Source organism: Pteropus vampyrus, unplaced genomic scaffold (genome assembly GCF_000151845.1).
Source record: "Pteropus vampyrus isolate Shadow unplaced genomic scaffold, Pvam_2.0 Scaffold7, whole genome shotgun sequence".
Classification (NCBI taxonomy): Eukaryota; Metazoa; Chordata; class Mammalia; order Chiroptera; family Pteropodidae; genus Pteropus; species Pteropus vampyrus.
In genome coordinates, this window is record NW_011888788.1 from 8,203,216 (window position 1) to 8,215,211 (window position 11,996).

Sequence of the window (11,996 nt, forward strand, 5' to 3'; positions counted from 1 at the left end):
ATTATATGTATGATAAGCTTTGTTTGGCCTTTAGTTTTCCTCTGTGCCCAAAGTCCTACAACGTCCACATAAATAAACTTTTCAATACTGCAGACCCAGGATCTTTACCTCTTCATTGCCAATGTCTTCTTTTCCAGGCCAACGTAGTCACTTCCCTGGTCACATCTTAGATACTGTCATCGGCAAAAACTGCACTAGTTCTACAATCTTGGATTTAAAAAATTCCCAGTCTCTGTCTGCCACCTTTGTTCTACCTGGCCCACTAACTCACAAACCTCCACAGCTGTTTGGAGACTGCCAAAATACCGGCACCATAACTTTCTCATTGCCTATTTATTTCTCTCTTCCCTGTCCAAACCTATGTCTACAACTTCTCATTATAATCACTCCTTTGTGAGCACCCCCCTCTCCCTTTTTCTCTCCCATTCTCTCTCCAGGGAATATTCTTCCTCCAAAACTTTATTTGGCCAGCAAAGGGCTATAGTCCTATGGGACTTGTAATCCTTTAGGACTCTGCCTGAGTGTTAGTTCCTCTGGGTAGCCTTTCTTGACCTCTGTATCTGAACTGAGTATAGTCTGGTATCTCTATCTCAATACCGTGCTTCTTTCATAACACTTACAGCAACTCATAAATATTTTTCCTTGATATGTACTTCTCCCCCACCTCCATCTCTTCCACTAGAACATAAATTCCATCAAGATAGAGATCCTAACTATCTTGTTCTCCTATATTCCCAGTACCTAATGGGATCTTTTGTACGCCAAGTACTTATTGAATTTCTAATATGTATAAGTTTCCTACCCTATAAACAATATATATTATTTTCAATTGTCTATCTGTGGAATCATTATGAAATTTAATCACATGTAAGGACACAAATATAACCTGAATTAATTCTATAATGTAGAAACTATACCACCCATATTCTTTCACTATAATGTAATAAATTAAAAAATATAATGAGATAAAAGGGAAATAAAAAACATGATTTGAACATATCTATAAAAGACATAACCTTTTGTCAAGTGCATCTAAGAAAAAGGAGAAAACGTAAGCAAGTATTAGAAATAAAATTGAGCACATTACACGAGAAGAAAAAAAAATTAATTGTAAGAATCTTCTTTTAGCTGAAACTTCTTCCTCTTTGCTTTCTCTAGACCTATGCCTAGGAGCCAAGTTCAGTAGGAGAGAGCTGCACAACAGTTCATACAATGGTTTCCCATAGAGGCATAGGTGTCAACTTCAAAAGAGCCTCAACAATGCCCCCCCAAAACAGGGCAAGTTTCTCTGTCCTGTCATCAATGACAAGCTTATTGTATATAGTATCAGATTCTCTATATTTAATTAAATTAAATCTAATTGAATTTTTTGAACTCTCTAAGATTGTTTGTTTTCCTCCCCAACTCCCTGCCAGATTCCTCGTATCGACAACCTGACTTTTGACTTCTCAGAGAAAACTACAGCTGTATTAACATGTAAACTCCATAAGATCTTAGTGTGTGTCATTCACTGATGCATCTCAAGCACCTAAGACAGTTTCTGGCTCAAAGCTGTTGCTCAAATACACTTGAGAAGCAAATGTATGTTAGATATACAGGAGTCCTCCCTTATCTATGGTTTTACTTTTCAGTTATCAGAGGTCAACTGTGGTCCAAAAATATTAAATGGAAAATTCCAGAAATAAACAATTCATAAGTTTTAAATTCCATGCTATTCTGACTAACGTGATGAAATCTCATGTCATCTTACCATGTTCTGTCTGGGACAGGAACTGTCCTTATGAACAGTGTCACCACACGGTATACACTACCTGCCCATTTGCCACTTAGTAGTCATCTCAGTTGTCAGGTCAGCTGTCATGGTATTGCAGTACTTGTGTTCAAGTAGCCCATATTTTACTTAATAATGAATGCTACATTCACATAATTTTTATTATAGTATATTGTTATAATTGTTCTATTATTATTGTTAATTTCTTACTGTCCTTAATTTATAAATTAGATATATATGTATAGGAAAAGACATAGCAGATATAGGGGTCAGTATTATCCTCAGTTTCAGGCATCCACTGGGGTCTCGGAACACATCATCCACACGGGTAAGAGGTGACTACTGTCCACAGCTATACCCATCTGCACTTATTCTCTCTCCTCCTCTTCCTATTCAAATGGAAGCAGTGTCCCTCTTCCCAAGACCAAGGCTTCAATCCATGCTTGAATTCCTATCCCCTGCCAGCTTCTCAGGAGTCTTACATTATTGGTTACTCTTTTTCTCTTATTTATACTCTAAACCATTTTCTTCTCAACAGCTTTTAACAGTGCTCAAGTCTGTCCCATTCAAAATATAATTCTCCTTAAACTAATCTCCCCTCCAACTTCCATCTCTCCCTCCTGTCTGTTTCATAGAATTATTTACATTTGCCTCCATAGACCTTGGAGAGTCTCCAAATATTCAAGTGGTACTAGCATCCTGTTTTGAAGATCACAGACTTACTCATTCTAATTTGGGTTTCTTCACAACTTCACTGAAATTGTTCTTGTGTCAGGAATGGCCTACTTTAGCATATATCCAATAATTTTAATACCTCACAAAATATAATGCTGAATCTATATAATGCTGCACCTATTTAATGCTGTTGACTATTACTTCCTTCTTCAAATACTATCCTCCTTATACTTTTCTGGGTTTCCACCTACTTCTTCAGATTCTCCTTTTCTGACTTCATTGCAGGTTCATTCTCTTTTTGTGAATCAGTAAATACAGTGGTCCACAAGGCTCTAGCCTATTTCACTTTAGTCTTACTCAAGCTTTACACTCACAGTTTCAATAACTACCTACAAGCAAATGACTCACAGAGTTTTAGCCCTACCTCAGGTCACCTCTCTGACCCCAAATCTGAATATCCAAGTATCTTCATCCCTCTTTGTCTGCCTCCCTGAATATCTCCAAATCTCCTCAAATTCTAAAATCTTTGAGAATTTTGTCTTAGCCAAGTCAGTTAAATCAAATAATATATAGTAAAAGTAGAAGAACCTAATCCTTCTCAGTGTACACTAAAATTTGCCTACAAAATATTGCATATGCTTTCAGGCAGATTGCACATCAGCAATTATGGAAAATTGAACTGATATTAGCAGGATTGCTAAATTAATGTTAACAGATTTCTTGGTAACAAGGAAGATGCCACTGACATCAAGTTTTGGAAGTATCTCCTTCAGGAGCATGGAAAAGTCCGTGGAAATCTATGCAACCCTCCCTATGTGTTACCATTGCCAAGTTCAATAGCTTATTCTACTTCCACCAGCTCCTTGTTCCTCAAAACTACTGTATATAACTCACTTCTCTCAGTGACAAAAAATTGAAGAACCCTGAATCACTCTTCAAGTTCCCACCATACTAACAAATCTAGAAGAAAAGAAATCCATGATTCCTGCATTCCTTTCTGTTGCTCATGGATGATGTTTCTCCTGCTCCTATCTATGGGAAACTCTCTGCTTGTTCACTGGGTGCCCATAATTTTCACTCTCTCTCCTGTATCCTACCTTTCCTTTCCTCTATTGAATTGTTCTCCTGAGTAGTCAAATATGTTGTAATTTCTCCACCTTAAATACGTTTTCTTGGTCCCATTTCTCCCTTCAGGTAGCCTTTCAGTTTTGTTCTCCTTTATAGCAAAACTTTGTGAAGAAATTGTCTATTCTTCCTTCATACTGTTTCCAGTTTCTCTTTTCTTTCTTGAACCATCGGAATTAGACACTCGCCATCAGAACTGGACACTGGTATTATAAAAGTCACCTCTAATGTAAAGCTTAGGAAGCAGAACAACATCTAGCAAAGGAAAATGAAAAGGACATGCCAATGAAGGAGGAGAAAACCCAGGACCATGTTATGTCCTAAAAACCAAAGAAATAAAGCAAATCAAAAGGAAGAAGACAATAGCGATTCAACAGTTAGTGAGAGGGAGAAATGACCTTTGGATTGTGCAACTTTAAAGTCATGGAGACCTTGACAAGAGTGGATTCCATAGAGACTGGAATGACAACCTTAATGGAGATGGCGCAAAAGAGAACGGGAAGTTAGGAGAGTGATAAAGAGTCCCAAGACCACCCCCGGGTTCAACAATTTGCTGAGAGTACTCACAGAACTCAGCACAATTGTACTCACATCTATTATTTATTGAAGTGAAAGGATACCAAAACTCAACGAAGGAAAGGTGCAAGTGGTGAAGTCTGGGTGAAACCAGGCATGAGCTTCCAAGAGTCCTCTTCTAGTGGAGTCTCAAAGAACATACTTAAGTCCCCCAGCAACAAGTTGTGACATGTGTAAAATTATACCAACCAGAGCAACTCATTAGAGACTCAAAACCCAAGGTTTTTATTAGAGGCCGGTCATGTAGCAGTCTCTACCTGGCATGGCCCAAAATTCCAGATTCCCAGAGTAAAAGAAGATGTTCAGCATAAACCATATTGTTTATGCAAAGTTTAGACAGTCAGCCACAGTAACCCTCCTAAAACCAAGCTCCCTTGTAAACAGGGCTTTTAAAATGAGGCCTGTGATTTTAACACTTTTCTTCACAAGGAGAAAGAGTAAGCAAGTAGAGACTATTATTTCCATGATTCTGTTGAAAAGAGGATAAGAGAAATCAGATGGCAGCTAGAAGGAATATAGGATATGAAAGGTTTTTATTTTATCTTTAATAGGTGAGATTTCTGGATGTTTGAATGATATACTAAAGGGAATGATAAAGAGAGAAAATTTAATGATGCAGAAGAGGAAGGGATACTTAAGTGTGAAAAAGAATGGGATTCAGTACAGAATTGAAACATAAGCCTTATAATGGAAGATGGGAAGTTCACCCATCATATGATTATTTTTGTTGATTGACATAATAAATATGTCTGTCTTAATTATAAATTTTATTAACAAGAGAGTTCAGTATGATGACAACTTACATAATTAAATATACAAAATCAATAGCTGTCCTATTTTGGAAATTTAATAAAGAAAGCCGTCATCCTCAGTACTAATAGGAAAAATACATCTAGATAGAAATAGACACAATATATGAAGGACTTTTTGAAATACACTATAAAATGTTACTTAAGGGCATAAAAATAGATAATAAGAACTGGAGAGACATATCAATGTTCTTGGAAAGAAAGACTAAATACTATAATAGTATATTTTCTCCTCAACTTAATAAAATTTATCCACTCAAATCAAAACCAATTTCAGAGGGAAGGAATTTAAAAGAATAATTTTAAAACTTTTTATTAACTGAATTATTCTCAAGTTATCTGAATCAAGTTAATTTTGATACATGTCAAAATCTAATTGGATTTTATTGAAGTAAAAATTAAGTACTACATTTTTCTTAATAATGTTTACTTTTACATTACACAAATAATATATAGCAGATCCTTGAACAACATGGGGGTTAGGGGCACTGAACCCCATACAATTGAAAATCTGCATATAACTTTTGATTCCCTAAAACTTAAGTTGTCCCTCAGTACCCTCATGGGGGTTGGTTCCAGCACCTCCACTGGACACAAAAATGTACAGATGCTCAAGTCCCCTATATAAAATGGTGTCGATCAATGCATACAGTAGGCCCTCTGTATCCACGGACTCCCAACCTCAGATCAAAAGCAGTACAGGTGTTTATCGAAAAAGATCTGTGTATAAGTGGACCCATGCAGTTCACACCCATGTTGTTTAAGGGTCAACTGTATAGTAATTGCAGAAATATTCAGAATACACACAAGGACATACTTTTTAATAAAATAAAACCATCTGCAAATGTAAGACCCAGAGATAGCCACTCACTCTTAATATTTTATTGTATGCTCTTCAAAGCTTTTTCTGTTTGCAGTTCTTGATCTGCATGGTACTTAAATGCAAAACTCTCAGTTACTATGTATCATTTATAACTCAGGCCCCCAATAAAATGATTCATATTTCACTGTCTATATTATATCAACATAGTATATATAGTAATTGCATAATGTACCAACTTTGCTTCTAGCTCTTTGGTCCACCAATCACTTCACAAAAAACAGCTATACATCATGATCAGCAACCAATGGTATTACAAAGTCTGTCAGTGATTTGGTCACTGCACATTCGTTATTCCATTCACACACAGGCTGCAAAGCTTGTAGCTGTGTTGCCTCCTTGTTCCCCAGTGATAAAACCAAGTGACATTTTAGAAAAATGAAAAATTGAAAGAGGAAATTAGCCAACAAAATGAAAGTTCAGCAAACAAAAAAGTAATGTGAGAAGTAAAATTAAATAGAATGTAAATAAGTTTACAGAAGAAAGAGCTGACTTTTGCAATGTTGACACTGCTACCATTGGAGAGGATCTTAGTGAAGGCTAACTTGTAGATATAAATGAGGGATGTAGTTGTGATGAAAGGATGAAGAGAAAGTGATGCCAGCAAAAATCTTCCCATTAAAGTAACTCTCAGAGGTATTTTATGACTTTGGTGGTGCAAAGGATAAAATGTTAGAAGATAATCTAAACTTAAAAAGGAGTATGATAGTTTGCTAAGGCATAGAAAAGATTTGTTCTATAAGTTATATGACAAGAAGAAGGCAAGCACTATTCAAACTACTGTTGATAATTTTTTTTTTAAAGCGAGGCAACCCTTGGTTGACCTCACAGACTAAAAAGACCTTGTCAGCTTACAATCCCTTATTTTATTTATTTGTTTGTTTGTTTATTTTTACGCCTATAGCACCTGGTCTTCCTAGGTGGTCTCCCATCCAAGTACTAACCAGGCCTGACCCTGCTTAGCTTCCAAGATCAGATGGGATCGGGCTTGTTCAGGGTAGCATGGCCATAGACTGTTGATAATTTTTGAGAAACAAAACACTTTAATTCCCAATGCTTCTAATGTTTTATTTTAGAGTGCACTAAATAAATATTAATTTACTATTTTTTTCATTGCTGTACACACTTATAATCGACAGTAAGAAACAATTTGCAGTCAGTTTTACAGTTCCACACTAGCATGTAAAGCAAGGGCTAACCATATTCCTCTCTCTCATTCATTCTTCTCTTTCCTTATCTCTTTAACATCGCTCCAAAAATCAGAGCAGTGAAAAACCAAGCAACTCAGAAAAAAACAGAACTCAGTTTTATTACACACGGTCCCAGAGGAGCTACTGCTCTGAAGATCTGGGCAGTAGGCTCAATTGAAACATCTCTTTATACAGGAAAAATTTTATATAACCTGATTGGTCAGTTTGAACATAAACTGTTACATACAGCAGGAGTTGCTATGCAGATTTTAAGTAGTAACAAACAGAAGGGTGGGAGTTGCTATGGGTAACCAGTAAACACAAATTGTTAGAGGAAGTGGGAGCTGCTGGAGTACAAACAGTTACATTTATAAGTCGAGCAAGGTGCAAGGGAGCTCTTGCATGCTGCAAACAGTTACAGAAAGCAAGCATATTTACAAAAGCAGAAGGCTGATTAGTTTTTAATGAAAGCCCCCAAATTTCCTCATCATCCCCCCCTTTTGATGTCCCTTTAAATTCTTTTTAGGGTATTACCTTTCCGATCTCCTTCTTGATTTCCCTAGACTAGAAACTGATAATTACATAAAGGTCTTTACTTTTTTTTCCCCCTATGGCCTTAAACATTTGTACATAAAAGATCATCTTTGACTCTTGCTGTCTTATACTTTACTCCTGATGACAGCCTATTCCTTAAATTTAACACGTGTTTTCTCAAATTCTTCTAGGCTGTGATCTGTATTTTCTCCCTTTTTCTCTTTTGTGTACACCTTTCCGAGAGAGTTTTCTCTAACTTATTTGTATGTTTTCCCATACCTAGGTTCCCATTCGGGTGCCACGTGCTGTGTCCAGCAAGTGGTAAATCCTGTCATGTCCAGCGTGGCTCTGTAAAATATACCCTTACTACCTCTAAGCTAGTGTATCACCTCCAAAAGTAAAGCTCTAACCTTTGAAGAGGTTATCGGGATCCTATCCATGCTATATCTGTATGGGCATATGTGCTAGTTCTATTATCTGTTCAGCAAGGTCCCTAACTGCCTGGCCCTAGTCATCTACCTGTGTACGACAGTTAATGAGACTGACTTTCTCATATATGCCTCCCTCTGCTGCTAATAGATACTCTAGTGCTAATCTATTCTGATAGGTGACATTTCTCATCTGAGTCTGCTGATGTGCAAGGAGGGTCAGGGCTTTCCTGGTTTCATCTTAAAACTGTTTATAGTTGGATAATTCAATTTAACAAACAAATGGGGGTATCTTCAATACCTATCTTCTGCCTAAGTGGCAGGCCCACAGTAGTGGATTATTTGTTCTGGGGGCTATTTATTATATCCTATCTGGTGGTATTTCTTTAACTTGTCTTTTTACCTAAATCTTTATCTTGCCTTTTATCTTTGGCATTACTTCCAGAGCACAAACTTCCTGGCTTAATTTGTTATTTTTGCATTTATTTATCACTCTGAGCCTAATAATTATATTTGGCCTTCGACACTTTTTCAGACTACTTCATTATAGTTTCCCCTATTTGAATTTCTGTTACCTATTGTAAGAGTTGTGGGACCAGGTGATTAAGCTGTTCCCGTTTTCAGAGGTAAGAGGATAAGGAAGATTTTATCATGCTATTTACATATTTTTCCTTTTTAATTCCTGGGGAGGTAGATATAGGCTATGCTTCTACAAATCTAGTAAAACTTATGTGGGACTGTTCAGTCTCAGACTCTGCCTGGGTTCTGCTATACCCTAATTAGCTCTGAAAAACCTGGCTAACGAATTTCTTACTCTTCTATTTTACCTTTACCTTTTACTGCATGCTTCATTTAAGTTTCAACCAACCTTGTGAGTTCTACCTCTAGCCTGGCCGCACTGTTCTATATGTATTAAAACCTATTGATCATTATTAAAGGTACGTGGGACTGTTATCTCTGGCATTGCCTGGGTGGGAACCAGTTTTATAGTTTCCTAAGGCTACCTGCTCCTTATTAGACTTCCCTCATATATATAACAAGAAGTGACATTTAGGGAGTGAGCTATTTCTTCAACTATTCTAAGAAACGAGTTTTTGTTTGGTTGCAACACTGGGGGCCCGGGCCGGTTATTTCTTTGAAAAGGACTTATGAACCTGGTAAACTTGAGTTATACCCTCCCACAGTAGACTTCTCCTGAGAATATGAATTTGAACATAGGGCCTGATCTTGTCCCATCAATACCAAGCATTAATACTTCCCCAAAACTCCAAAGGGGATTATAGAGGTCAGTTATTCTGAACTCTACTGGGTTGCACATATGTTTGGTGCAATTTGATAAGGCTACTTTTTCCTAGATACACCCCTTTCTTATTAGTGTTGTCCTCCCAAATAGCCCATACAATACATGACCAATAGGCACCACTTGTTTCGCAAGAAGTGCTATGGGGACGTATATACTTCTGTCATATAGCTTTCTTCCCAGCTGCGGGATCCACAAGATCTCCCTTCTTGCCCTTGGCCCTGGCTTATAGTATCACGAGCATCAAATTTTAAGGTTATCTGAATGTTTGCAAAATGAGGTGCCAGATACTAATTCAGTTAGTCGATTTTTGATAATGTTCTTATTTAAATGTTTTAATATACTAATTCCTTTCCTATGCCCCCCCACCTTACACTCTCAAAACTTTGACTTTTTTTTTTTTTTTAAAGAAAGAACCTATGTATTATAATGTGCCTTACAATCTGAAGTTTGACCAAGCAAATTATGTGAAACTGAATTCTGACAGTACCTGAGTTTAAATATTTCCAAATACACTTCAAAAGATTACCTGAAAATTTTCATTTCTATTTATAGACCATTCAATATTTTATTCCTGTATCTGCTTGATTGTTTCTTTTATTTGCCCTTTTCCTTTCCTACTTGGCAAGATTTGGCTTTGTGTCTAAGGATCCTTTCATGGTCTATGTCCAGCTTTAGTCTAGTAATAACTACCTTGCTGGGGTGAATGCCCACATGAACAGTTACGTCATTAGCCTTCTCCCGCTGCACTGGCTCAATGTAGATGATGTATTTCTTCCTGTAAACCCAAACTACCTTGCTAATTTGCTGCCCTGAACTTCATCACCTTTCCCAATGGGTAGAGATTGAACATTGTACTTCTGTCTCAGCTCTTTGGAAAGAGGAAAAGACATCATTGAGCTGCACTATGATTTAATTAAAACTCTAGAAGTTATCTATTTTATCAAGCAGATGAATCAAGAATTGCCCTTACATTTTTCCTAGATAAGAATTCGTATCTAATTTGGATTTTACTATATTCTGGGCTAATACAGTCCTGCCTGTCTATTCTCCCCTGTGTTCCCTCAAGGCTTCTCTCATTTCAGAACTGTTTTAGTGAGGAAGGTTCATGTGAGTTGTAACATACATAAGGCTGATTATCTATTGAGTCTAGTTATAGGTACAGGTCCCTTTTTGAGGTCTCTGACATTTACAGTAGCTATAGAAAATTCTGACCCCTCCCCACTTCTAGTGACATGGATACACAACTTACAGTTTTCTGCTGTAATTTCTCTCCCTCCCCAGTGTCCAATTATAAGGAGTCCCACGATGAAATTCCTCAGGCTTTGGCCATGCGTAGACCAGCCAGCTTCGTTTATGGCTGGAACAGGGCACGTGCCCTTACAGAAGCCAGTGAAATCCATCCGTGCTGTCTATAAAGGGTGTTTCCACAGGAGTCAGTGGTTGATGAACATCTGGACAGTCCAGACAGCTGATCTTTATGTTTAACTACACTGACAAACCAGGCAAAACAGAGATTCTAAATGAATTAGTAGTATTTTAGTTGATTTTACAAATGTACCTGAACTGATACAGCAGTACATAATTCGATGACAATTACCTTATAGAATCTGTGTCATATTGGGCTAAATCCTTTATAAAATTCGACAATCTTATTCTAATGACACCTATTATGATAGATCACTGAACACTTCGGCTAAACCAAATTATGAAACACACTTTAGCAGGTATTTCACACAGTATTTTCAGTTCCTGACTCTATTAGTTTGTTTTAATTTAGGGTAATACATTGAATTAAAATTTACAGTACTCTTTCTTGGTTCCAGTATTTTACAGCATAGGATTACCTGTATAGCTTGGTTGGAGCGGCTTCTTCTTTCAATCTTTAACCTGTACCTTTTCTTTTGGCTGACAGGGGTGTACCTAATTCCTCAAGAGGGTAGGGGCTCTTCCTAAAGTTTCTCTAGTGATGTGGCAGAGCATTTTCAAGGCTTACTATTAATCTAGGACTTTCTCCTAACTTCTTTACTATTGGAAGTTTTCGTGGGCCCTTCTAAGATAGGATGACCTTGATGTCTTTACAGATAGACCTAGAAACACCCCTTTAAGTAATTCTCCTGCCTAATTCTTTTCTACGAGCTATGAACCCCCTGTTATTACTCATATGGATGTTGAGGGACTGGAGATCTCTTCTTCCATATCTGCTTCCTGCTGAGAATGGTTGTAGTCTCTGCCTACTGGGGTTTCACGGAGCTCTCTCCCTTTTCTGCCTTGACTAGGGTGGGGTCTGATAAAGCTAGCTATACTGGTTCCATGGGTCCATTTCATGCATTCAACTTTCCCTGAACTCTGCGGCCTGTAGGCCCTGTGGAGCTTCCATTTGATTCTTAGAGCTTTGGACAAAGCCTGGACTATTTCAGACACAAAGGCAGGTTCATTGTCTGATCCTATAAAGAGTGGTAGCCTGTATCTTGGAACAATTTCCTTCAGTAAGGCTCTGACTACTGCTCGTGTCCGTTCATCCCATCCAGAGTAAGTGCAAACTAACACAAGCAAACAATGGTGGCTTCTACAGGGCTTGACCTCAGTAAAGACTACTTCCAGGTCTTTGGACAGCATAATTCCAATTGACTGCACCCCTGGACGAGGCCTTGGTCTCTGGCCAGCGTCGTTTCGCGCACAAGTCACATACCTGGCGTTGATTTGGG

At 37.6% G+C, this 11,996-nt stretch overlaps 1 non-coding gene across 1 annotated transcript; it reads right to left on the bottom strand.

The window, feature by feature from the left end:
* Positions 1-6,731: 6,731 nt before the first annotated feature.
* On the bottom strand, positions 6,732-6,850 carry LOC111746936. Its single transcript, XR_002783332.1, has one exon. It is a non-coding gene; the product is annotated as a 5S ribosomal RNA (ribosomal RNA).
* Between the last annotated feature and the right edge of the window lie 5,146 nt (positions 6,851-11,996).